This window comes from Chiloscyllium punctatum, chromosome 27 (assembly GCF_047496795.1).
Source record: "Chiloscyllium punctatum isolate Juve2018m chromosome 27, sChiPun1.3, whole genome shotgun sequence".
Lineage (NCBI taxonomy): Eukaryota > Metazoa > Chordata > Chondrichthyes > Orectolobiformes > Hemiscylliidae > Chiloscyllium > Chiloscyllium punctatum.
Genome location: NC_092765.1, coordinates 10,015,453 through 10,040,266, shown reverse-complemented (window position 1 = coordinate 10,040,266; position 24,814 = coordinate 10,015,453). Strand labels below are relative to the sequence as shown.

At 39.9% G+C, this 24,814-nt stretch overlaps 1 protein-coding gene across 11 annotated transcripts in view; it reads right to left on the bottom strand.

The window, feature by feature from the left end:
* The window catches only part of epb41a (erythrocyte membrane protein band 4.1a), a 156,019-nt gene extending 133,332 nt beyond the window's left edge, over positions 1 to 22,687 (bottom strand). For 10 of the 11 annotated variants that reach the window (XM_072548045.1, XM_072548038.1, XM_072548048.1 and 7 more), the window contains exon 1: positions 22,372 to 22,534. The gene's annotated coding sequence lies outside the window, so the exon portion shown is untranslated. Of the gene's footprint in view, positions 1 to 22,371; positions 22,535 to 22,571 lie in introns of those variants that run through there. The other variant, XM_072548039.1, reaches the window with a different exon arrangement.
* Between the last annotated feature and the right edge of the window lie 2,127 nt (positions 22,688 to 24,814).

Genomic DNA, 24,814 nt, shown 5'->3' with positions numbered 1-24,814 from the left:
CACAAACTTGACTGAGTCTTTTGAAGAAGTAACAAAGCGGATTGATGAAGGCAGAGCAGTAGATATGACCCATATAGACTTCAGTAAGGGATTCAACAAGGTTTCCCATGGAAGATTGAATAGCATGGTTAGATCGCACTGAATACAAGGAGAACTAGCCATTTGGAGGTGTAGTGGACAGTGAACAGGGTTACCTCAGATTATAACAGGATCTGGCCAATGGGCTGAGAAGTGGCAGATGGAGTTTAATTCAGATAAATGCGAGGTGCTGCATTTTGGGAAAACAAACCTTAGCAGGACTTATACACTTAATGGTAAGGCCCTAGGGAGTGTTGCTGAACAAAGAGACCTTGGAGGGCAGGTTCATAGGTCCTTGAAAGTGGAGTCGCAGGTAGATAGGATAGTTAAGAAGGTGTTTGGTATGCTTTCCTTTATTGGTCAGAGTAATGAGTATAGGAGTTGGGAGGTCATGTTGTGACTGTACAGGACATTGGTTAGGCCACTGTTGGAATATTGCATGCAATACGTGTCTCCTTCCTATCGGAAAGATGTTGTGAAACTTGAACGGGTTCAGAAAAGATTTACAAGGATGTTGCCAGGGTTGGAGGATTTGAGCTATAGGGAGAGGCTAAACAGGGGTTGTTTTCCCTGGAGCATCGGAGGCTGAGAGGTGACCTTTAGAGATTTACAAAATTATGAGGGGCATGGATAGGATAAATAGACAGTCTTTTCCCTGGGGTCGGGGAGTCCAGAACTAGAAGGCATAGGTTTAGTGTGAGAGGGGCAAGATATGAAAGAGATCTAAGGGACAACTCTTTCACACAGCGTGTGGTATGTGTATGGAATGAGCTGCCAGAGGAAGTGGTGGGGGCTGGTACAATTACAGCATTTAAAAGGCATTTGGATGGTTATATGAATAGGAAGGGTTTGGAGGGATATGGGCCAGGTGCTGGCAGGTGGGACTAGATAGGGTTGGGATATCTGGTCCAACCCTTCCATGCCGACCAAAGGGTCTGTTTCCATGCTGTACATCTCTATGACTCTATGACTCTGCTCCCCACCTGCTCATGCATCTCAGACACACCTTAAATGAATTTACCATGCCTGCCTCCACTACCTCTGCTGGCAACGCGTTCCAGGCATCTACTACCCTCTGTGTAAAGTACTTGCCAAATACTATCTCAAGCTGCTTCACCAATAACCTATCCTTCCAAAAACCAACTGGGGAGCTCTCACCAGTATGATTTTATATTATTCAACACTAATACATGATTTATAGAACATAGAACAATGCAGCGCTGAACAGGCCCTTCGGCCCTCGATGTTGCGCCGACCTATGAACTATTCTCAGCTCGTCCCCCTACACTATCCCAAAATCATCCATGTGCTTATCTAAGAATTGTTTAAATCTCCCTAAGGTGGCTGAGGTGACTACATTGGCAGGTAGGGCATTCCACGTCCTTACCACTCTCTGTGTAAATACTGAAACAGTGTGTGCCTATATGAAGCAAGACCTCAACAAAATTCAGGTTTGGACCATTGGCATTATACAACTTCCAGGCAATAACCATAGTCAACAATACCATATCCACATTTTTCCCTCGACATTTGATGACATCAGCAAGGCTGAAAGACTTACAACAATGCCACACTACTACTGACTGAAAATTTACACCAACCCCATAAGTATTACAACTTCCAAAGAACTGTCTATTGAGTAACTCATCTCCCAACTCCTCAAAGCCTAGTTCAATGGAATTCCTGGAATAAGAGGCTGAAGAAATTGAACCCATATGAATGAAGCCAACTCTCATTGAGGCATGAATAATTCTGAAGCAGCTTGATATGTTAGATACAATGGTTCTGAACAAGACTCACTCAACTCTAAACATTAATTCTGCTTTTTCTCCACATACGTTGCAAATCTCAGAGTTTTTCCAGCAGTTTCTGTTTTTGTATCTGATTTTTAGTATCCTTAGTGCTTAGTTTTTTTTTGTTTCGATGCAATAGTTGCTTCGCCTGTTAGGGAATCAGGAACACAAGGGCACAGCCTCAAGATAACTGGGTCTGTCATCGAGAAGTAAGAAAAGAAGAATGTTTCTCACTCTAAGGGTTATGAACCTTTTGAATATCTATCTTAGATAGTTGTGGTTGTTCGTCTGTTAAGCATATTCGAAGTTTAGACTAGTAGAATTTTGATTACTTAGGAAAATGACATGGGTAGGTAGAAAAATGAAGTTGAGAGAGATCAGTTATGACTATACTGAATGTTGGAGCAGGCTCAAGGGGTCAAATGATTTATTCCTATTTCTAATCTTCTTCTGTCGCTGAAAAAAAAGGATCCTGTTTGGACTATGAAGGAATATGGTGTACATACCTGGAAAAGTCAACTTTAAATTTACTCAAGAAGCCAAACACCAACCACTATAAATCCAAAATATCCTTGTTCAGCACCCTAACCACCATCAGTGCATAAAGGCAGCAGTTTGTACCATTTGCAAGATGTACTGCGGCAACCCTCCAAGATTCCTTCAACCAACAGTTGGGCAGCACTGTGACTCAGTGATTAGCACTGCTGCCTCACAGCACCAGGGTCCCAGGTTCGATTTCCAGCTTTAGTTGACTGTTTGTGTGGAATGTGCACATTCTCTCCCTCTCCACCCCCACCAACTCCTCCTCCTCCTTCCCCCCAACTCCTCCTCCGCACGCCCCCCCCCCCGCCCGCAATGTCTGCCTGGCATTCCTCCGGGTGCTACAGTTTCCTCCCAAGGACTGATTAGAGATAGTGAACATGGCTTTGTGCGTGGGAGATCATTTCTCACTAACTTGATTGAGTTTTGAGTTTTTCTGAAGTAGTAACAAAGAGGACTGAGGAAGGCCAACAGGTGGACATGATCTATATAGATTTCTATAAAGCATTCAACAAGGTTCCACATAGTAGACTGGTTAGCAACATTAGATCACATGGAATACAGGGAGAATTAGCCATTTGGATCTAGAACTGGCTCAAAGGTAGAAGACATAGGGTGGTGGTGGAGGGTTGCTTTTCAGACTGGAGGCCTGTGACCAGTGGAGTGCCACAAGGATTGATCCTGGGTCCATTGCTTTTGCTCATTTATATAAATGATTTTGGATGTGAGCAAAACAGGTAGAGTTAGTAAGCTTGCAGATGACACCAAAATTGGAGGTACAGTGGCCAGCAAAGAAGGTTACCTCAGAGTACAACGGGATCTTGATCAGATGGGCCAATGGGCTGAGGAGTGGCAGATAGAGTTTAATTTAGATAAATGTGAGGTGCTGCATTTTAGAAATGCAAATCGGGGTAGGACTTATAGACTTAATGGTAAGGTCCTGGGAAGTGTTGCTGAACAAAGAGACCTTGGAGTGCAGGCTCATTGCTCCTTAAAAATACAGTCGCAGGTAGACAGGGTGGTGAAGGAGACATTTGGTACTCTTGCTTTTATTGGTCAATGCACAGAGTAGAGGAGTTGGGAGGTCATGTCGAGGCTGTACAGGAAATGGAGACACTCGTGCCTGCAATTCAAGTCTCCCTGCTATAGGAAGAATGTTATGAAATGTGAAAACTTCAGAAGAAAGACTTTAGGTATAGGGAGAGCCTGAAGAGGCTGGAGCTATTTTCCCTGGACTGTTGGAAGCTGAAGGGTGACCTTATAGAAGTTCATAAAATCATGAGGGGCATCGATAAGGTGAATAATCAAGGTCTTTTCACCAGGGTATGGTAGTCCAACACTAGAGAGCACAGATTTAAGACAAGAAGGAAAAGATTTAAAAAGAGACCTAAGGGGCAACTTTTTCCACAGAGCGTGGTGTGCATGTGGAACGAGCTGCCAGAAGTGGAGGAGGCTGTTACAATTAAAACATTTAAAAGGCATCTGGATAGGGACACGAATAGGAAGGGTTTACTGGGCTAATACTGGCAAATGGGACTAGATTAAATTTAAAATTTAAAATTAAAATTTAAATTTAAAATATCTTGCCAACATGGACAAGTTGGGCCAAAGCGTCATTTTGTACAGCTTTAGGATTCTTTGACATAGTCTAAAGATGTGTAGGTTAGGTGGATTGGCCATGCTAAATTGCCCATAGTGTCGAAGGATATACAGGCTCGGTGGATCAACCATGGGAAATGCAGGGTTAGAGGAATAGGGTAAGGGATGCGTCTGGATGAGATGCTGTTCAGAAGGTCAGCGTGGATTCAACGGGCTTAGTGACCTGCTTCCACACTGTAGGGATTTTATGAAGGTTCCCCACATATAAACAGATGCACAGGTAATCCAATGCATACTTCCACTCCAGGTGATACACTACCTTCATTTTAAACTGTATACTGTTCCCATAGTGTCAATGGATTAAAAGGCCGAAATGTGGATACACCTACACTATGTGGATATCAAATTGATTCAAGGTGGCAATTTAATATCCCTTTTTAAGGACAATTAGAGGTTGCAAAGGCTGGCTTTGCCAGAACCATATACATCCTATGGATGTAAAATTATTTATTTATTGATCTCAAAATTTGAAATTCTGTTCAGAAAAGTTAGATAAATAGCAGGAAGTCAATATACTGAGGAGATTGCTTATGATACCAAAATGATACCAATTTTTGTATAAACTTAACAGAGCATTATTGGAACTAAGAATTCATAAATATAACACATGGCACCTTGTAATAATTGTGTTCTGACTTTAAAAGTGCCATGTCTACTACAGGTATTTAACTGCATTGCAAACATGCATCTTGCCAAGACAATTGATGAGAAAAGTAAAACATCCAACACAACAGTCAGAACCGTAAATAAGGTCCAGAGTGGAAGTCCTAAGTGAGATTTGCAGATCATTAATTAATAAATTAAAGCATTTAAGGGCTCACCAAATCCACTCTCTCTCTCCCTGAAAAAGCACATTATTGGCATGATAGAATATTTCAGATTTGTTGGGGGCAATAACTCCAGGACTGATGACATCAAGGCCATTAATTTTACAGTCATTCAAATGAATCTATTAGAATATCACACAGATACAGACAGTCATCTCAAATAACAACCAATAATTTCATACAATAAAAGAAGCACCTAGTTCAAAGGGAAACTGTACAGAGAAACTTCCCAGACTCAGGTTTGGCCATTATTTTCCTCCTCCAACTCCCTTTAGGAGGTAAAGCCCTGCAAAGCCTGCAAACATATGCCTTCCAATCAAATCTCGCTCTGGCTTGTAACCACATCGGATATTGCACACTTTTAAAGACATTGCACATATTAGGTAATTGAATTGCTTAATGTGACAGGAAATTACTGACATAAAAAACTGTCACCATTTCCTTTTTGTATACATTGTTCAGGAATTTTCTTCCCAATGGCATAGTAGAATGCAGTGGTTCAAGGCGGCAGCTCATCACAACCTTCTCAAGGGCAAATAGGAATGGGCAATAAATGGAAGCCGAGCCAGTGCTGCCAGTGTCCCACGAGTGAATATAAAAAGGTTGAGAGTTGGGTATGGGACTGAAAGTAGTGAACAGGGTGATGCCACTGAACATCTCCACCTCATTAGGATAGAGTGAGCAGCTGACAAAGCAGCAACTAAATTACATCAACAATTCTTTTCAAAAATGTTTAAATGCCACCTGGCTCACTGCTTCCACACAGAAAGTGACACCTAATTAGAGTTAGGAGTTGAAGAGCACTAATTAATCACAAGTCAGCATGGCTTTACAATCACCAGCTACCACTTAGTAGATGAATGAAATATTGAAAATGTATAACAGAATTGCTTTCCATTAACCATAGTCTTACACCACTGCGTACTAACAGCAATTTGTATGACTGCTAAGAATCAGTTGTATGCCTATACAACGTCCACAGTTAAAGCTAGCAAAATACAAAGCATTTTTTTGTCACAAGCTAAGTATACTGTGTAGATTTATAGGTGAAAATTCAACCCATTTCAAGAGTAGTCCAAATCACTACTTTCTTTGAAGCCTAATGCACTCATGACTTTTTTTTTATTTCGAACAAGTCATCTGTATAAAATTAAAAGTTTAACTTCTGCATTTGTCCTCAATGCTGCCCCAGGCACAGAAGCCCATCCCCTCAACCCAAGCACAGTGAGCTCCTTAGAGGTCCAGGCCTTCGTTACTGGACCCTCCTGTATCTCTATAAGCTGGGCCCTAGCTATGCACTATATTGAATTCTACAGTGTGGTCTCTTCTTCTCCAAGGAGAAGAAACAAAATGCTACAGCTTGCATACAACATCTTTGAGAACTGGTTGGCTCAAAAGGTTCTCAACAGCAGCTATTTTGTGCCCCTTTCCTTAGCAGGTAAAGACGGTGTTATAGAGTTATAGAGATGTACAGCATGCAAACAGACCCTTCGGTCCAACCTGTCCATGCCGACCAGATATCCCAGCCCAATCTAGTCCCATCTGCCAGCACCTGGCCCATATCCCTCCAAACCCTTCCTATTCGTATACTCATCCAAATGCCTCTTAAATGTTGCAATTGTACCAGCCTCCACCACATCCTCTGGCAGCTCATTCCATACACGTACCACCCTCTGCATGAAAAAGTTGCCCCTTAGGTCTCTTTCATATCTTTCCCCTCTCACTCCAGCACCACTAATCCAGAATCTGGTTTCCAGCATCTGCAGTCATTGTTTTTACCTCCTAAACCTATGCCCTCTAGTTCTGGACTCCCCGATCCCAGGGAAAAGACTTTGTCTATTTACCCTATCCATGCTCCTCATCATTTTGTAAACCTCTATAAGGTCACCCCTCAGCCTCCGTCGCTTCAGGGAAAACAGCCGAGCCTGTTCAGCCTCTCCCTATTGCTCAAACCCTCCAACCCTGGCAACATCCTTGTAAATCTTTTCTGAACCCTTTCAGGTTTCACAACATTTTTCCGATAGGAAGGAGACCAGAATTGCACACAATATTCCAACAGAGGCCTAACCAATGTCCTGTACAGTCGCAACATGACCTCCCAACTCCTGTACTCAATACTCTGACCAATAAAAGGAAAGCATACCAAATGCCACCTTCACTATCCTATCTACCTGCGACTCCACTTTCAAGGAGCTATGAACCTGCACTCCAAGGTCTCTTTGTTCAGCAACACTTCCTAGGACCTTGCCATTAAGTCTATAAGTCCTGCTAAGATTTGCTTTCCCAAAATGCAGCACCTCACATTTTCTGAATTAAACTCCATCTGCCACTTCTCAGCCCATTGGCCCATCCTATCAAGATCCTGTTGTAATCTGAGGTAACCCTCTTCACTGTCCACCACACCACCAATTTTGGTGTCATCTGCAAACTTATTAACTCTTATGCTCGCATCCAAATCATTTATTTAAATGACAAGAAGTAGAGAGTACCCAGCACCGATCCTTGTGGCACTCCACTGGTCACAGACCTCCAATCTGAAAAACAACACTCCACCACCACCCTCTGTCTTCTACCTTTGATTGTTTAAAGTCATTCCAGTAAATTACAGACTTTGCAAATATTTCATTTTTCTCTTATAATCTTCGCAACTACCGCCATTTCCTCCAAATATTCTGAACACCCTATTCCTATATTGCAGATGTCACAGAGCCTTCTGCAATCTGGGATCCATAATAGTTGATTAGAGTGCTGCTCCAAGGATCAATTTTTCTGGGTCGAAGTTCAGCTAACAAGTTTGAGATAAAAAAAGACTCATAACCAAGCTTTGGACTAGACATCTATTCTGAATTTAGAACTGCGATGCATCAATTTTTGAATTTCCAGAAACTAATATGTATAGTAAGATGTTTCCAACTTCCTGACAGGATAGATATGGTTGAATTAACTCATTCACAGGGCAGTCATGTCTGACAAATAAAAAATAGCTACACTTTCATTGTGCTTGCTGGCCTTTTCCTAGGTTGCTCTGTGTCATTCTCCATTGGGGCCAAGTTCTGTTTTTGCAAATTTTAACAGAAAAACAAATTATAAAGCAATGCTTCCTGCAACATAGAGGAAGTGGCTACACTCTGTGGCAGCATTGCTCTCGGTTACTCCTCTTTTTCTGTTCCTTTATGGCTGCTTCAAATGTTTTCACTCTAATAACTGACAGACTTTGATATCCTATCACTTTGCTAAATGGTCTCCCAATAGCTGTCATCGCCTCCAACAATATTTAATAATCGCATACTCTTACGCTCCTTACAATGCAGGGTCCTCCACAACCTGGGACACATAACAGTCGCTCAGGGTATTGAAAAAAAATCTCTAATAATCAATGTTTCAGGGTATAAGCAGAGCTATCAAGTTTAAGATAATAAAGCATAGCTTTAAGATTTACGCAGCACAAAATCAGCTACCCTTTGAATCAAATGATCCTACAAATAATAGGATCCAGAGATACTTTGTGCTGGCTCAGCTTACAAGTGGCAAAAGGTTTAGGTTACAGATCTGAATACTAGTTTCAAAGGTCAGAAAAGCAAAGGTCCTATTATGCCAAGTAAATTACTAGACACTGTAGTAAATATTTTAGTATAAAATTACATCTTAAATTCAACTCCTTAATTTTCAGATGATTGTTTCAGAGCTTCCAAAATAAGATAACAATACTATTAATCGAATGCATGCAAAATCTACCTAGTTCAAACGACTGTGCTCAGAATGGAACACAGTTTCTCATTTTGAGGGACACCTACATAATTGCCTTTCTGTTCATGGCAGTGAAGCAAGCAAAGACTCTGGTATTGAGCATATGGTATTCCCAGGCAGGAGACTGGATATATTGTCTCCTGAATTTTTTCCAGGATAGGCTGATTTTAATAAAGACAAAACACAAACTCTCAGTACCTGAAAAGATTCCACTATTATTGATTTTCAACATTACCATTTAGATCAACAATGCTTAAGGGGATTATGCCAATGAAACAAGACACATCAATGAAAACTACTGATGGTGTGTGTCAGTTATAGTTCATGGAGACTGGCAGGATTTTCTTTTTTCAAGAAAAAAGATTTGACAAATTAAAAGAGTAATTATCCTGCCCAATTATACTGGTTAAATCGACAGAAATAAACTTCAAATGCCAGAATCTGTTTAGTTTAGTCCTAGAGGTGATTAGAAGTAGTAATATCAGAATATAATTCCTGCAGTCATACATGAACTCATTGATGTGTCAGCAAGGCAGATGACCAAGTGACCAATTTTAAACTATTCAATAGGAGTGAGGTTTGTTTGCTTCACTGGCATAAACAGAAAGGCAACTATGCATGTGTCCCTCAAAATGAGTATAAGCCACTAATATAACCATATATAAAATATAGCTAAAAGGGAAGACGTGATGTAGTGGTTATGTCACTAGACTACTAATCTAGAATCTCAAGTTATTCTTCTAGGGCCAGGGTAGATGGTGAAACTTGAATTTAAAATGGCCGCATAGCAGACTGACAGTGTCCCTACCGTGGGCAAGGCAGCCCAGGTTGAAGTCGCACCTGGTTCAGAGATGTGTCTTAACATGTTGAAACAGATTAATTATATTTTAGATTTTTTTAATCAAACTAAAAAAAGTTGAATTTAAATTATGGCATCAGTATCATTATAGTTCAAATATATATGAATACTAGGCAAATCTAGCCAAGAGACACCTAGTAGGATCAATAGAAAGTGACAGTACAAAGGTGATCCAATAAAATCCATGGCTAGTATCCTGGAACTTGAATAACACTATAGGTATTATTATAATGGAAGAGAATTAATGTTCAGCTTATCAACTTAATTGGCTTAATGCACTTTATCCTTGTTGCTTTGCCTACAACTATTACAAACTTGAGCAACAATATGAACCATTTTTAAAGGGATTTTCCCAACAATATTCAAATTATGGTTTGGAGTTTGTGTATGTATGATTGTAAAACATACTGTAATGTTATTAAGCTCAAGATCATTTAAATCCTCTTCAATGTGAGGCTTTCATATCATTTAATTTCGGGAATTTGAATCCAAGGAATTTGATTTAGCCCCTCGGTAATAAAACCCAGTAACTGCCAACAGGTTAACACCCGAGGCCACCAGAAAATTAATCTCAAAAACATTTAGGTTTAAAAATGCTGAAATTTATGCTATTTACTGTATTGATTTTAGGTGGAAAACATGCAAACTATTCACAATTGGGCGTTTACTAAAGCAAAGAACTGGCAGATGTATTGCTGTACACAAGCTAATATATCCTGAAGATTAACTGCAGTAAAGAAAATGGAATGCCAGTTTTGATTGTCAGCATAGTTTGTATATATTTCCACCTTAGTCTAGGTCTCATTTCTACAGTTGCAAATAAATTTTCTCATTTGAAGAGAAAGAATAAGCTATACTAGAACCATAGAGATGCCAAGTCATGTAATACACAACAGATCATCACAATGTTGCTTTATTAACAAAGATATTCTGATTTTTCTTTTTGGAAAGTATTACATAATGCTTTCCCCTTAATTACTGAGGAGCTGTTTAGTTTTGATTATATTTTAGTTAACTACTTAGATTAGATTACTTATAATGTGGAAACAGGCCCTTCAGCCCAACAAGTCCACACCGACCCTCCGAAGAGCAACCCACCCAGAACCATTCCCCTACGTTTACCCCTTCACCTAACACTAGGGGCAATTTTAGCATAGCCAATTCACCTAACCTGCACATCTTTGGACTGTGGGAGGAAACCGGAGCACCCGGAGGAAACCCACGTAGACACTGGGAGAACATGCAAACTCCACACAGACAGTTGCCCAAGGCGGGAATTGAACCCAGGTCTCTGGTGCTATGAGGCAGCAATGCTAACCACAGTGCCACCGTGCCGCCCATACTTAAATTGTTATTTCTTGTCTCTTTTGATATTGGAATGTGCGATTGTGATTTGCATCACTCTCACAAACAGACACTCACTGGTAGTGGGATTTCGAGGTTTTGACATTAACATCCATAAAATATAAGAGCAGAATTAGGCCATTCAGCCAATTAGTCAAATGAACTTGATTAAATTTCAATACATCCACACTGCACAAGTTCAGTCCCTCACAAATAAGGATGACTATCTTTCACTCTCAGAGTGGGTCTGTAGGTGGCTGTACAGACCAATGTGGCTACTACAGGCTTGGTTTCATTCAGGGCAGAAGATGGTTGCAGGAAGGGATGGGTGGCATGTTAGTGTGGCAGCGTGCTCTTTTTGCTGTTTTCTCCTGGGTTCCGCCTTTTCCCAGGAGCAAGTCTCAAGACTTCCTGGATGCTCCTCCTCCACTTTGGATGGTCTTCAGCCAATGATTCCCAGGTGTCTGTGGGAATCCCGCACTTCACCAGTGTGAATTGGAGGGCATCACTGAAGCACTTCCTCTGTCCACCTGGGGCTCAGTGCCATTTCAAAGTTGGGAGCACAAAACATGCCTGGGGAGCGTTGGTCATGTGGACAACATACCCAGCCCTTTGTAGCCAATCAAGGGTGATCAGTGCCTCAATGCTGGGGATGTTGGCCTGATCGATGACCCTGGTGTTAGTGCATCTTTCTTCCCAACTGATTCACAGGATCTTGCGCAGACAGCATTGGTGCTACTGCTACAGTAAATTGAGGAGTCTGCTATAGACAATTCACATCTCAGAACCATATAAAGGGCAGGAACCACCACAGCTGTGCAAACCATCATTTTGTATAGAGTCTGATGTTGCCAAACGGGGAATGGGTCAGTGGTGGAGCCATTTGTCATTACCATGATGCAAGTTCAACATCAGCGCAGTCAAAGCTACATCTCACTGATACAGAACCAGTAATGCAATATTACTTCAAACTAGACTAGACTATGCATTAGGGTGCAAAATTACTTCAAAGTAGACTAGACTGCTTTGCTCTAGTGTCAGATCTGGTCTCAAAAATGCAAGCAAGGGCTGCATTTTGAAAATATTTGAAGTTTAACACTGGAAGTTACAATTATGGAATCTGCTCAGGGTAAGTGCATCCTTGTACAGTTCTGCTCAAAGGTTCAAAATTAGAGCTTTGTTTCACAATATTGAACAGCAGAACATGAAATAGCTAATTTATACCCCTACAAAAACAGTAGTCAAAACTATTAGCTGTTAAATTTTACCAGAAGGTTGTGGATGCACAGAACATACCAATTCACCATTGGCAAGATAAAATACCTTCACATGTCAGGACACAGCATTTCAATAGATTGCTAAATGACTACATTTATAACCTATTTTATGCCAAGTTTAGTTACAATCATGAATTGACACAGGTGTATTTAGGTTGCATCAGTTCAAAGTATTTGAGAAATTTACTAACATTATAATAACACTAATTCTGTTCCTACTAAAGGGTACTTATGAGTCATTTGCAAATTAGCAACACAGTTTATAGTTACTAACTGTACCTTATAATTTTTACAACCATTAATCACTGTCACTGGCCATCATCGCTCAACAAATGCACACAGTGATGTTAAATTTCTGCAGTAATAAGTCTCTACAGTGCCATCACTTCTTCCCTGTAGACAGCGATCAAAACATTTCCCGTCGCACAAGAGGCAGCTGTTCATAAGGTAAAATACTATTCTTATAACTTAAAAAAATTCAGAGCCAGACAGCGTGATTTCTTTTCAGCACTTCAGAAGTTTAAATACACTGTAGTTTACAACTGATTACAAATCGGAAACTTCTCATACTCCATTCTATCACAAAATGAATTAAATTTATAAAAATCTTTGGTGGCTAAATCTGTTTATTACACCATATTGACATCAGAAAGATCTGTTGTTCATATAAACCCTGTTGTTAACTTTGTCAAGATATCAGGGGAACACAAATTCCCAAGGCTAAAAGCTTAGATGGTATTAGGAGAAGAGAATTCCAAGTAGAAAATCACTCAAGGATACTTCTTACAGTACAAATCCCAAAAGCGAGTGTGAATACTGACATTACTAAAGGTTTGGTGGAAGTTTGGCTACATACAACCAGCGAACAGTAACAGAAGAGAGGATAAACTGGTCCCATTATTTAACATAGAAAAGTAGGCCTTTACAGGTTCCTATATTAATTCTAATTCTTATGCAGCATTGGAAAGTCCTAGACATCTCCATTTAGAGTAAAAGATAGTTTTCGAGAAAACAAATTTATCAAGTAAAGCAACTCAAATGCATATCTAAGTTGCAATGTTTCAGGAACATTTATATGTAAACCACTATGCATTGTTGTCAGCATTTTGATTTCAGTTGCTCATATAATTTTACAACTGAATAAAAATTCAAGCATTTTCAGAATTGTTCCACAGGTTAATTTGTGTGCAAAATATTTTCCAAGATTACAAGTTCATTCTGTCATTTAGGACATTTTTCAACAAATTAATGGAAGTTAAATTTTATTGTTTCACTTTCATATGTTCTCCTACACAGAAATATGAAAAGTCAAACCAAGTTAACAAATGAGAACAGTACCTATATAAATTTACTGTAACACAAATAACACTTTAATTACTGAATAGAAAACAGTCCAATTTGTTCAGTTTAGTGTTTTCATAAAATGAACTACAGTCTAATCCTACACTTTTCCTTACTTTCCATATACTTTAATATTTCTCCTTTGCCAATAACTGAATTTCCTATTTTAAGAAAAACACAATTTTTCTTCATCTCAGTCATAGAGATGAGATGCACTGCACGGAAACAGACCCTTTGGTCCAACTCATTCATACCGATCAGATATCTCAACCTAAATCCAGTCCCACTTGACAGCACCCAACCCATACCCCTCCAAATGCTTCCTATTCATATACCCATTCCCGATGCCTTTTAAATGTTGCAATTGTACCAGCCTCCACCACTTCCTCTGGCAACCCATTCTATACACGCACTACCTTCTGCTTGAAAACTTTGCCCCTTTAGGCCTCTTTTATGTCTTTCCCCTCTCAACTTAAACCTATGCCCTCTAGTTCTAGATTTGCCTACCCCAGAGAAATGACTTTGTCTATTTATCCTATTCATGCCCTTCATAATTTATAAAACCTCGAAAAGGTCACCCCTCAGCCTTCGACGCTCCAGGACAAACAGCCCCAGCCTATTCAACCTTTCCAGATAGCTCAAATCCTTTTTCAATTGTTCTTTCAGTTTTGAGACCGAACTCCACATTCAAATAAGCATTTCTAAAGATTTTACCTTTTGTAAGAAAATGATTATCTTTAATTGTCTATTCAATTTATCACCCATAAAGTAAACTTTCAATACATTATTTATCATAATTATTTTACAATACTGAAGACATATATTGCCCTTTTCACAACTGCAGCATCTTATCCCTGAAACATTACAAATTTATATTGTATTTCCCATTAATTTATATTCACCCAATAATAGGATGTCCAAAATTGTAAACAATCTAGACACAAATTGAAGGATTTCTTTAAAACAAAAACAACTTCATCTGCTTTTGCTACCTCCGTTAATCATTGATTTACTTGCAAAACATCTCCTCTCAGTCAATTAAAAGATTTTTTTCTGCTCCCCAATGCTTCACATTTCACTCAATGTATGTTCTTGTGCCACCCAACCCACTAATCTATATTGTCCTCCAGTCATTCACAGTATGGCATACCTCAATTCAGTACCAGTGGTAAATTAGATAATTTCCTCTTAATTCACAAAAGAGGATTTAGCTATTTGGGGCTGAATCGTGTCATTTTGGCTAGGTGTCAAATTTCATCAAGTTTCATGTAGGGTTTTTACTGAATGGCAAAAAATCTTGCTGCGTCTATCATCCTAAGCTTGCCTCAGGTAATTATCTAACCCCTTCCCATGGCAACACTCTCATCCAATGCTCACCTGATTCTACCACTTGCCACTGCTGGGATATCCCAAAATAAACCTTCACTGATGACACTAGCAGCAACTTTAAAAGATAGTTGTACCCGGGTGGGCACGGTCAGTCTGCAGCTGCCCTGCACAGTGACTAACATTTCTTCCAGATATGGCAGAGAAGGGGAAACGAGCACCCCACTGTGTGGACAGGGACTAGAGGTCCTGATGAATGGGGTTACAAACAGGATGGCCAACCCCTTCTTCCAGGGCTAGCAGTGGAGGCCACACCACCAGACTGTGCCATCCGGGGACGAGGTTGACATCTGGGTCAATGTGATTCAGCCATCTGGAAGAACGTCAAGCATAACGTTTCTTCATTTAGTCAGGGTAAGAGCATGGTCTTCTCTCTGCTACCTCAAACTCACTCTCTACTGCACAGATATCCGATGAAAATTTGTGCTCTACCACTCTTAGTTTTGCATGCAACAACTTATTTCGCTCACACTCAATCCAATCAACACTACCAACCCCCATACCCTCTTTGCTGTCTACTCACCTCACTCAGAACAACTAATTTTTCCTCCACCTGCATTTTCACTAATAGCTATACCATCCATTTTCATTTTACTCAAACTCTCCCCTGCTCTCATTCCAGGAAAAAAAAACAGCCAACAATAGCGCAAAATGGGTGGTGTGCTGCTTGACATTCAACATTTTGCCCCAATGACTGTAACCACCTTAAATGGCCAACTGACCACTCCCAATCCTCTGGACTGATACTGGATTGTGCCCTTGACTTACTGTATTAGGCTGTCTCCCTCGACATGACTAAGGACTGCTGACTATCATGACAAGAAAAAGAAAGCCATGAGGAATGCTTTTACTTTGTGCTGTAATTACTAAAAGGTGAAATACTTATAGTTAGAGATTGACAATGTTGGCATTTGTAATGGACAAGAATTCAAGAAGGTGAAGTAAAAGAGAATTTTACAAGGTGTATAATAGCCCAATATTGGAACACACTGACTAAAGTGGGACTTCTTACATAAGCACAGGATTACATGCGGTCTGGCAAAAAGAAAACAAATCAACAGCACCTTATATTTTCACTCATTAGCCCCAAGGAATACGAGTTGGTTATACAATTTGCTGGACAACAGACATATTTAAAATTTATGGTGCATTACATAAGTATAACATAGCAAAGATAAGTGGGAAAACGGAGGACTGGGAAGCTTTTAAATAACAGCAGAGGATTACTAAGAAGGAAATACGCAGAGAAAAAAATGAGGTATGAAGGTAAACTGGCCAAACATATAAAGGAGGATAGTAAAAGCTTTTTTAGGTATGTGAAAGGCAAAAAAATGGTTAAGACTAAAATTGTGCCCGTGAAGACAGAAGGAGGGGAATATATTACGGTGAACAAAGAAATGGCAGAAGAATTGAATTGGTACTTCAGATCTGTGTTCACTAAGGAAGACACAAGCAATCTCCCTGAGGTAACAGTGGCTGAAGGACCTGAAGGGAATTTATATTTGCCAGGAATTGGTGTTGGAGAGACTGTTAGATCTGAAGGTTGATAAGTCCCCGGGGCCTGATGGTCTACATCCCAGGGTACTGAAGGGAGGTGGCTCGAGAAATCGTGGATGTGTTGGTGATTATTTTCCAGAGTTCAATAGATTCGGGATCAGTTCCTGCGGATTGGAGGGTGGCTAATGTTGTACCACTTTTTAAGAAAGGTGGGAGAGAGAAAACAGTAAACTATAGACCAGTTAGTCTGACCTCAGGGGTGGGAAAGATGCTGGAGTCTATTATAAAAGGATGAAATTACAGCACATCTGGATAGTAGTAACAGGATAGGTCAGAGTCAGCATGGATTTATGAAGGGGAAATCATGCTTGACTAATCTTCTGAAATTCTTTGAGGATGTAACTCTGAAGATGGGTGAGGGAGATCCAGTAGATGTAGTGTACCTGGACTTTCAGAAAGCTTTTGATAAAGTCCCACGTAGGAGGTTAGTGAGCAAACTTAGGGTGCATGGTATTGGGGGCAAAGTACTAACTTAGATTGAAAGTTGGTTGGCTGACAGGAAACAAAGTAGTGATAAACGGCTCTATTTCGGAATGCCAGGCAGTGACCAGTGGGGTACTGCAGAGATCAGTCCTGGGAGTGCAGCTTTTTACAATATATATTAATGATATAGAAGATGGTATTAGTAATAACATTAGCAAATTTGCTGATGATACTAAGCTGGGTGGCAGAGTGAAATGTGATGAGGATGTTAGGAGATTACAGGGTGACCTGGACAAGTTAGGTGAGTGGGCAGATGCATGGCAGATGCAGTTTAATGTGGATAAATGTATGGTTATCCACTCTGGTGGCAAGAAGAGGAAGGCAGATTACTACCTCAATTGAATCAATTTAGGTAAAGGGGCAGTACAAAGAGATCTGGATGTTCTTGTACACCAGTCAATGAAGGTAAGCATGCAGGTACAGCAGGTAGTGAAGAAGGCTAATAGAATGCTGATCTTCATAACAAGAGGGATTGAGTATAGGAGCAAAGAGGTTCTTCTGCAGCTGTACAGGGCCCTGGTGAGACCGCACCTGGAGCATTGTGTACAGTTCTAGTCTCCAAATTTGAGGAAAGACATTCTGGCTATTGAGGGAGTGCTGCGTAGGTACACGAGGTCAACTCCTGGAATGGCAGGACTACCTTAAGCTGAAAGACTGGAGCGACTGGGCCTGTATACCCTTGAGTTTAGAAGGCTGAGAGGGGATCTGATTGAGACATAAGATTATTAAAGGATTGGACACTCTGGAGGCAGGAAACATGTTTCCGCTGATGGGTGAGTGCCGAACCAGAGGACACAGCTTAAAAATATGGGGTAGACCATTTAGGACAGAGATGAGGAGAAACTTTTTCACCCAGAGTGGTGGCTGTGTGGAATGTTCTGCCCCAGAGGGCAGTGGAGGCCCAGTCTCTGGATTAATTTAAGAAAGAGTTGGATAGAGCTCTCAAGGATAGTGGAATCAAGGGTTTTGGAGATAAGGCAGGAACAGGATACGGATTAAGGATGATCAGCCATGATCATATTGAATGGTGGTGCAGGCTCAAAGGGCAGAATAGCCTTCTCCTGCACCTATTGTCTATTGTCTATTACAGGTTGATGAAACGGAAAATTGCCAAAAATATCAGGGATGTGGAGAAGAAGAGTTTCTGCTTTGGGTACAATCAGGAAATTACATCCAAATTGCATTACTCAATTTGCATCATGACAGTGTCAAACCTTTCAAATTCAGTACAATTAAACAACACTTTTTCCATTACAATGTGTTCTTTGATGCATGGCCTGATTAATTGTTAATTAATACAACTGAAAATGGGTTTAATTAGTAAACTAGGAATTTTAACAAGAGGGTTATTCCTGCACCTGAGATTAAGCTGCTTTAAAATAAACAAAAATGGATAGTGGTTGTCCAGTGGTATTGTCACTGGATTAATAATCCAAAGTCTCAGGTACGTTCTGGGATCTACGTTTGATCACAAGTGGAATTTGAATTTAACTAAAATCTAACGATGACCATAAATCCATTGTTGATTGGAGTAAAATCCCATCCTGTTCACTAATGTCTTAGGAAACGAAACTGTCATCCTTATATGTCTGGCCTACATATTGGTCCAGTCCCAAGTCAATGCAATTGGCTCTCAACTACCTTCTGAAATGGCCTTGCAAGCTACTCTGGGCAATTAGGGCAACTCATCTTGAGCAGGTTGATATAGGAAATTATCTACATAGGGAGTTCATGAGGACAGTTGAGGTATAGTGGTGATGTTCCTGCTAAAAGGACTGAGTTCAATTCTCACTTGCCCCAGAAGGGTGTCATAACATGTCCAAACGGATTAAAAACAACCACCTGGGGATTCTAGTAACATTGTAGCATGGTGGTACTAACCCTGTTTCTGACCCAAAAGACCTGTGTTCCAAGTTTCATCTGTCGTAGAGGGGCATCATACATATCCAAACAGGTTGATTAAAGTATATTCCTAAGATTGTATTTAGAGAGTCAGAGATGTACAGCATGGAAACAGACCCTTCGGTCCAACCTGTCCATGCTGACCAGATATCCCAACCCAATCTAGTCCCACCTGCCAGCACCTGGCCCATATCCCTCCAAACCCTTCCTATTCATATACCCATCCAAATGCCTCTTAAATGTTGCAATTGTACTAGCCTCCACCACATCCTCTGGCAACTCATGCCATACACGTACCACCTTCTGCGTGAAAAAGTTGCCCCTTCGGTCTATTTAGGTTCCTATCTCCTAAATTTCCTCTAATTTACACAAAATTCCTACAGTACAGCTAGAGGTCACTTGGCCCATCAATTCTGCACTGATCCTTCAAAGACCACTTCCTACCACCCTATCGCAATTACCTCATGTTAACCACAGCTAATTCACCTAGTCTGCACATTCATGGACTCTATGCAGCACTGTTAGCATGGTCAATCTGCTTAACCTATATATCTTTGGACTGTGGGAGGAAACTGGAACATCTGATGGAAACCACACAGACACAGGGAGTATATGCAAACTCCATACAGTGATGATAAAATGGCTTTAAGAGGTTATTTTGTCCTGGATCCCTTTTTTAAAAAGAAGGGTTGAAGGCAGAGGTACCAAGCAGTCTAGCAGAACAACAAGAATAAACAGCTTGTGGAGCCTTGGGGTTTTTTTTTAAATGTTGGAACAATAGAAGCAGCCTGAATGAGTGTGGCCAAGCTCTCATAGAATCAGGATTTTGTTTTCTTCAGCAGCAGTTGTTGGTGAGGTCTCAGCCGGCTTGGAAGCTTTCGTGAATCCCTCCCACCTACTCCACGCAAACTCTCTCTCTCACAGAGTTTTCAGACAATTGTTTTCTGAATTTGCCTTTTGCCAAGGATATTTATGGCATGTTACTATATTGAAACAGTTACTAAAAGTTACTAGTAGTAAAATAATCTATTGCTCTGTTAAGTTTTCCAGTAGGAGTTGTTAATCCAAGTTCCTCTTTCTTTTGAAGTATTTTAACTATAGTCTATGAATAAATTATGTTTTGCCAAATGTTGAGTAGTTTGACCAATTGAATTGCATCTGGAACACAGCACCTTACATGTACCTTTTAAAGTAAGAAAAAGTTAGGATCTAGGCTACCTTCTTAATATATTTTGAGGGAGTCTGGTCTGGTCCATATCAACAGACAGACAACTAAGGCTGGAATTGAACTCAGGTCTCTGGTGCTGTGAGGCAGCAATGCTAACTACTGTCCCACCCCCAATGGACAGTTTTGTTTTTGTTTGATTTGATTAAGTTTGTTTCTTGATTTTGCAAAGAGCATTTACATGTGTGCACAAAGAAAATCCAGCCATCTTAGGTTGGAATGGTTTACAGTGCAGACGCAAGCTTTGTGGCAGGCAATAAATAGGCTCCACCAAGCAGTCTAATCAATGTACTCTTCAAAATTGACTTGGAGATCCTCTTTACTCCATATTCACAAAGCTTAGCATTACAGTACAAAAGCAAGTTATGAAGTACATTAATGAGACACGATAGTGATTGCAATTGGAGTAGTCTGTTCAATTCTTACACTGGACTTTAGGAAGGATGAGGCCTTAAAGGGGGTGTAGAAGACATTTAATAAAATGGTTCCAAGGATGACAGACTTGACTTGTGACATTTATAGAAAAAGATGGATTTGTTCTCCTTCAGGCAGTGAAGGTTCAGAGATTTGATAGAGGTATTCCAAATTCATAAGAGGTGCAGATGAAATAAATGGAAAGAAAATGTTAGAAGGGTCAAAGTGCAGGGAACACAAATTTAAGGTGACTGGTAAAAGAACCAAATGTGATAGGAACGAAATCCGATTTTTTTAAATTAAAAAGACACAGCAAGTGGTTGTCCTGAATTGCACCACCAAAAAAGTGAACAAAGGCAGATTCAATTATGGTTTTCCAGAATTGTGTAGAAAAGGCATACAAAGAAAGAAACAAATGTAGATCTGGTATAGGTGACCCTGCCCCACCAGTTAGTGACAGCATGGTTGATCTCACTGCTGATTACGCCTGACAACCTCCCCCTCCCTTGCATTTCAAGATGCTATCTACCTCAGTCTTAAAAATTCCCTGTAGGGAAAACTAGGTCCCAACACCTCATTCTGTTATGCAACTGTTCTATGGTTCTTTTTTATTGTACTCTGCACCTAAGAAAATGTATACAATTAGAAGGGCCTTCCAAAACCAATGCAATTAGCAGATTCAAGTAATTTTCATTGGGTGTGGGCAGGACTTGATTATGCAAACAGGATCTGGGACTACCATAAATGATTGTGAAAAACAAACTCTAGCTGCATGTGTAACTCACAAATTAAAAAAGTTTTCCAAATCTTTAGCATGGGTTCAGCTAACTCCACCATATTTCATTGCTATTACCAGCACAGTACAATGTACTGTATTAAAATGTCAGGAATGAATAATCATGATGTGGGTAAAGAGTGGTTCTGGTGCAATGGAAGCACACTCTGCTTGCAGCAATAAAGGATGTCCGACAGGTCAGAAAATTTCTTCAATTTGGGTACAAAACTGATTCAACATCTTGTGATGTTTCAGATACAGTTCAAGGTTTGTAAACATATTTTTAATGGAATGGTGTTCTGCATTGGTGGGTTTCACCATAATACAATTGCTCTTTGAAATCTTGTTCAAGATAATTTACTTCATATGAGCTTTCATATGAGTGGACCGAAGACCTTGCAACTACAGACTACTGAAGTCAGGAAATCAAATCATATAAATTCCACAAAAAAGTGCGGTTAATACAACAATTCAAAAGACAACAAACACCCAAGAATTAAGATACCCCACCCCCATCTTCCTCTTCAGACAGCAAGAGGCTGCAAGCACAAAAGGAACCTAGACAAAGGAGGACCCCCGTGCCGAACACGCTGACTGGTCCCGACACGTCACGTTCCCAAACAATAAGCTTTTTTTAAGTTTACATTCATAGGAAGAGTGCCTTGCCCTGCCCAACATCAAGAGCCAAAGTTAATTGTTTGTGGAAAGATATAACAATTGTTTTAATTAAAAAACTGATTCAGAGCCAGAACAAAAAGATAACACATGCAATGGAACTGCATAAACCATTCTATGTGACCTTAATATATTTGACAGTGACAAGTCGAGTACAAATGTTTCAAATCCTAAATTTACAGAAACCTGATAGAAGTTTAGAGTGGTATTAGGCACATCACCACAGAACATGGAAAATGAAGATGAAAATATTTCTTTAGGTAGAAACTATTCCAACACATGAATAACATTGGTTTTAAGCAAAACTCAATGTCGTTCTATTTAGTAAGTAATTTATACTCAGAAGAACCTACCTTAAGGATGCTTCATTGAAGCTGCACAATTAATACCACAATGCAAAATGGCGTCTGTTTAAACACATCACAACAAAAGTACCAGAATGAATAGGATAAACGCTCAAAATGCAAAGCTAAACTCGTGGTAGCTCACCTTGTTTTTCAGAAAAAGACACGTTTAAAAGCACAAGAAAAGCACACAAGGATCCTGTAAATCACGTTTCACTCTACAGTGTGCATATCGTACATAAGCTCCAAACTCATGGCAAGTATCGGTTCTATTGTGGGTGGATCAGTGTATGTAAAACGAGGAGCTAGTGACTCAAACGCACCAATCACATTAACCTAACTCACCTTGTACCCAATCATTGACCAAAAAGATAAAACACTGTGCTATATGCCAAAACAAGAGTAAGCAGTGTACTCCGAACAGTCTGGTTCCGAGTATGTCAACCGCTCAGAAATGTAACACAGTAAAAATCCAGCACCTCCTACACCAGGTGTCACTGCTCGAGTTTCGCTACGTCTACCAGGATGCATTGAAAAATAGTTATCTTAATGTTCGAATTCGTCCTTCGGTTTGTTCTTTAAAAAGTAACCTCCACGCAGGTAATATTACAGTTTACAACAAGAAATTATGCAATTTATTTTGTAAATATACAAGATATTTCAAGGTTATTGGCAAACAGTTTCCTATTTTTGCTCTTTTATTTCACTCTTATTTCTTCCAATCTGAAGACAGCAGTACCAGAAAATGGTACAACCAAATGCAAGTCTCCAGTATCTCGGAAAAATGCCGATTATTTGTGCTCGAGGCTAGCGAACGAACGTCAATAGAGGTGATCATTTCAATATCTTTATTCACCTTCTACAAAACCACATTTTTAAAATCAAACAAACGCAGGCAACTAAACAAAATAATGTGCTGTGATTTTGAGGTTTAGCTCACAGTCAACCTTAATATAAGTGCACAGAGAAATAGGTCAGGTTAGTTCCTTATCTGTATTAAAATATCTACACTTAAGGAGATATCAGAATTTGATATTGAATGCAACCTTGTTTCCATATCAGCTCCAACGCAGATCAATGAAACAAAAATTAGTATGAGTCTATCGAGGGCTTTACAAATGGTTCTCAGCCAGGGAAACATTTTTAAACATCAATTTGAGTATATGGAGTTGACCAGTGGGAGGGGCAGGACAATAGAGCAAAAATTGAACATCTGTGCGTATTGCAGCAAGGGCTGAAGAGAAAAAAAATCCAAGACATCTTAGAAGTCCAAACAGTTACCATGGCGATAAGGATCACAGCAGAACTAAGATGGCAATTAATCCCCAATCTTTATAACTCATGTGAGGATATATTTGTAACAACAGATTTATCATCAAAACTGGAGAAAGTGGCATTACATTTTGATTATATATTCAAACATCTGCATATACCGATGACTAAATCTTTGTTTGTTCCCTGGATTTTGTATTCAGCTGATAATAGAAAGGATAGCAACAGAGTTGTTATCATTCTTAGAAGCCTTGAGGACAAAGGCAAGGGTTTAAAAAGTCAATCCAAACTGCTGGTCCTAGTCTAGTGGTCAGAACATGTGTACGTGCTGTTAGATGGGAACAGGTTCTGGATCAGACATAAATCCCTAGTAGTAAAACAATTTATCAACTATCACAAATAAAGATGGGTACATTTCTACCAGAGGACAATCTGTACCCCTGGAGATGCACTCCAGCGAAATTCAATGCATTCAAGAGGAGAGAGAAGGCAAAAAAAAAAGACAAACAAGGCAGAGAAAGAAATTAGGAAAATTCAATATTGGAGTCAGAAATCAGAAACAGACTTAAGTGTTTCAAGCAAATAAGATAATTTGGAAGTTTTTTTTCAGATTTCCAGCATCCAGGGTATCTTTCTTCTGTTTTAGAGAAAAATCTTACATTTTCTATAATAATCTAGATTGCTCAGACTTCTACAGTACTGTTGCCATCATTCACATTTAAAAATTCAGCTAGCAGGACTCAAACTATAAGCAGAGGCAATTCAGTGGTTAGCACTGCTACCTCAAAACACCAGGGACCCAGGTTCGATTCCAGACCTGGGTGATTGTCTGTTTGGAGTTTCCACATTCTCTACGTGTCTGTGTGGGTTCCTTCTGGGTGCCCTGGTCTCCTCCCACAATTCAAAGATATGCAGGTTAAGTGGACTGGCCATGTTAAATTGCTCATAGTGTCCCTGGATGTACAGGCTAGGTAGATTAGCCATGGTCAATATGAGGTGGGTCTGGGTGGACTGCCTTTTAGTGTGTTGGTGTGGACTTCATGGGCCAAATGGCCTGCTTCCACATTGTAGGGATTCTATATTCCAATAAGGTTGAGACATGCCACTGCTTTCCCAATTCCACTATTGCATGGCTGATAATGAATTTTTCATCTACATTGTCTAATTACTTTTTATTTATCTGGCTTTGAAGTACACTGTAAATTGTACATTGAAATTAACAGTCTTTACAAAACCTAAGTTAAAATCTTGGCACCAAAAACCAACCTTGCATTCAAGAGAAACTAATATTGCAAATATGTAAATATTTAGTTTCT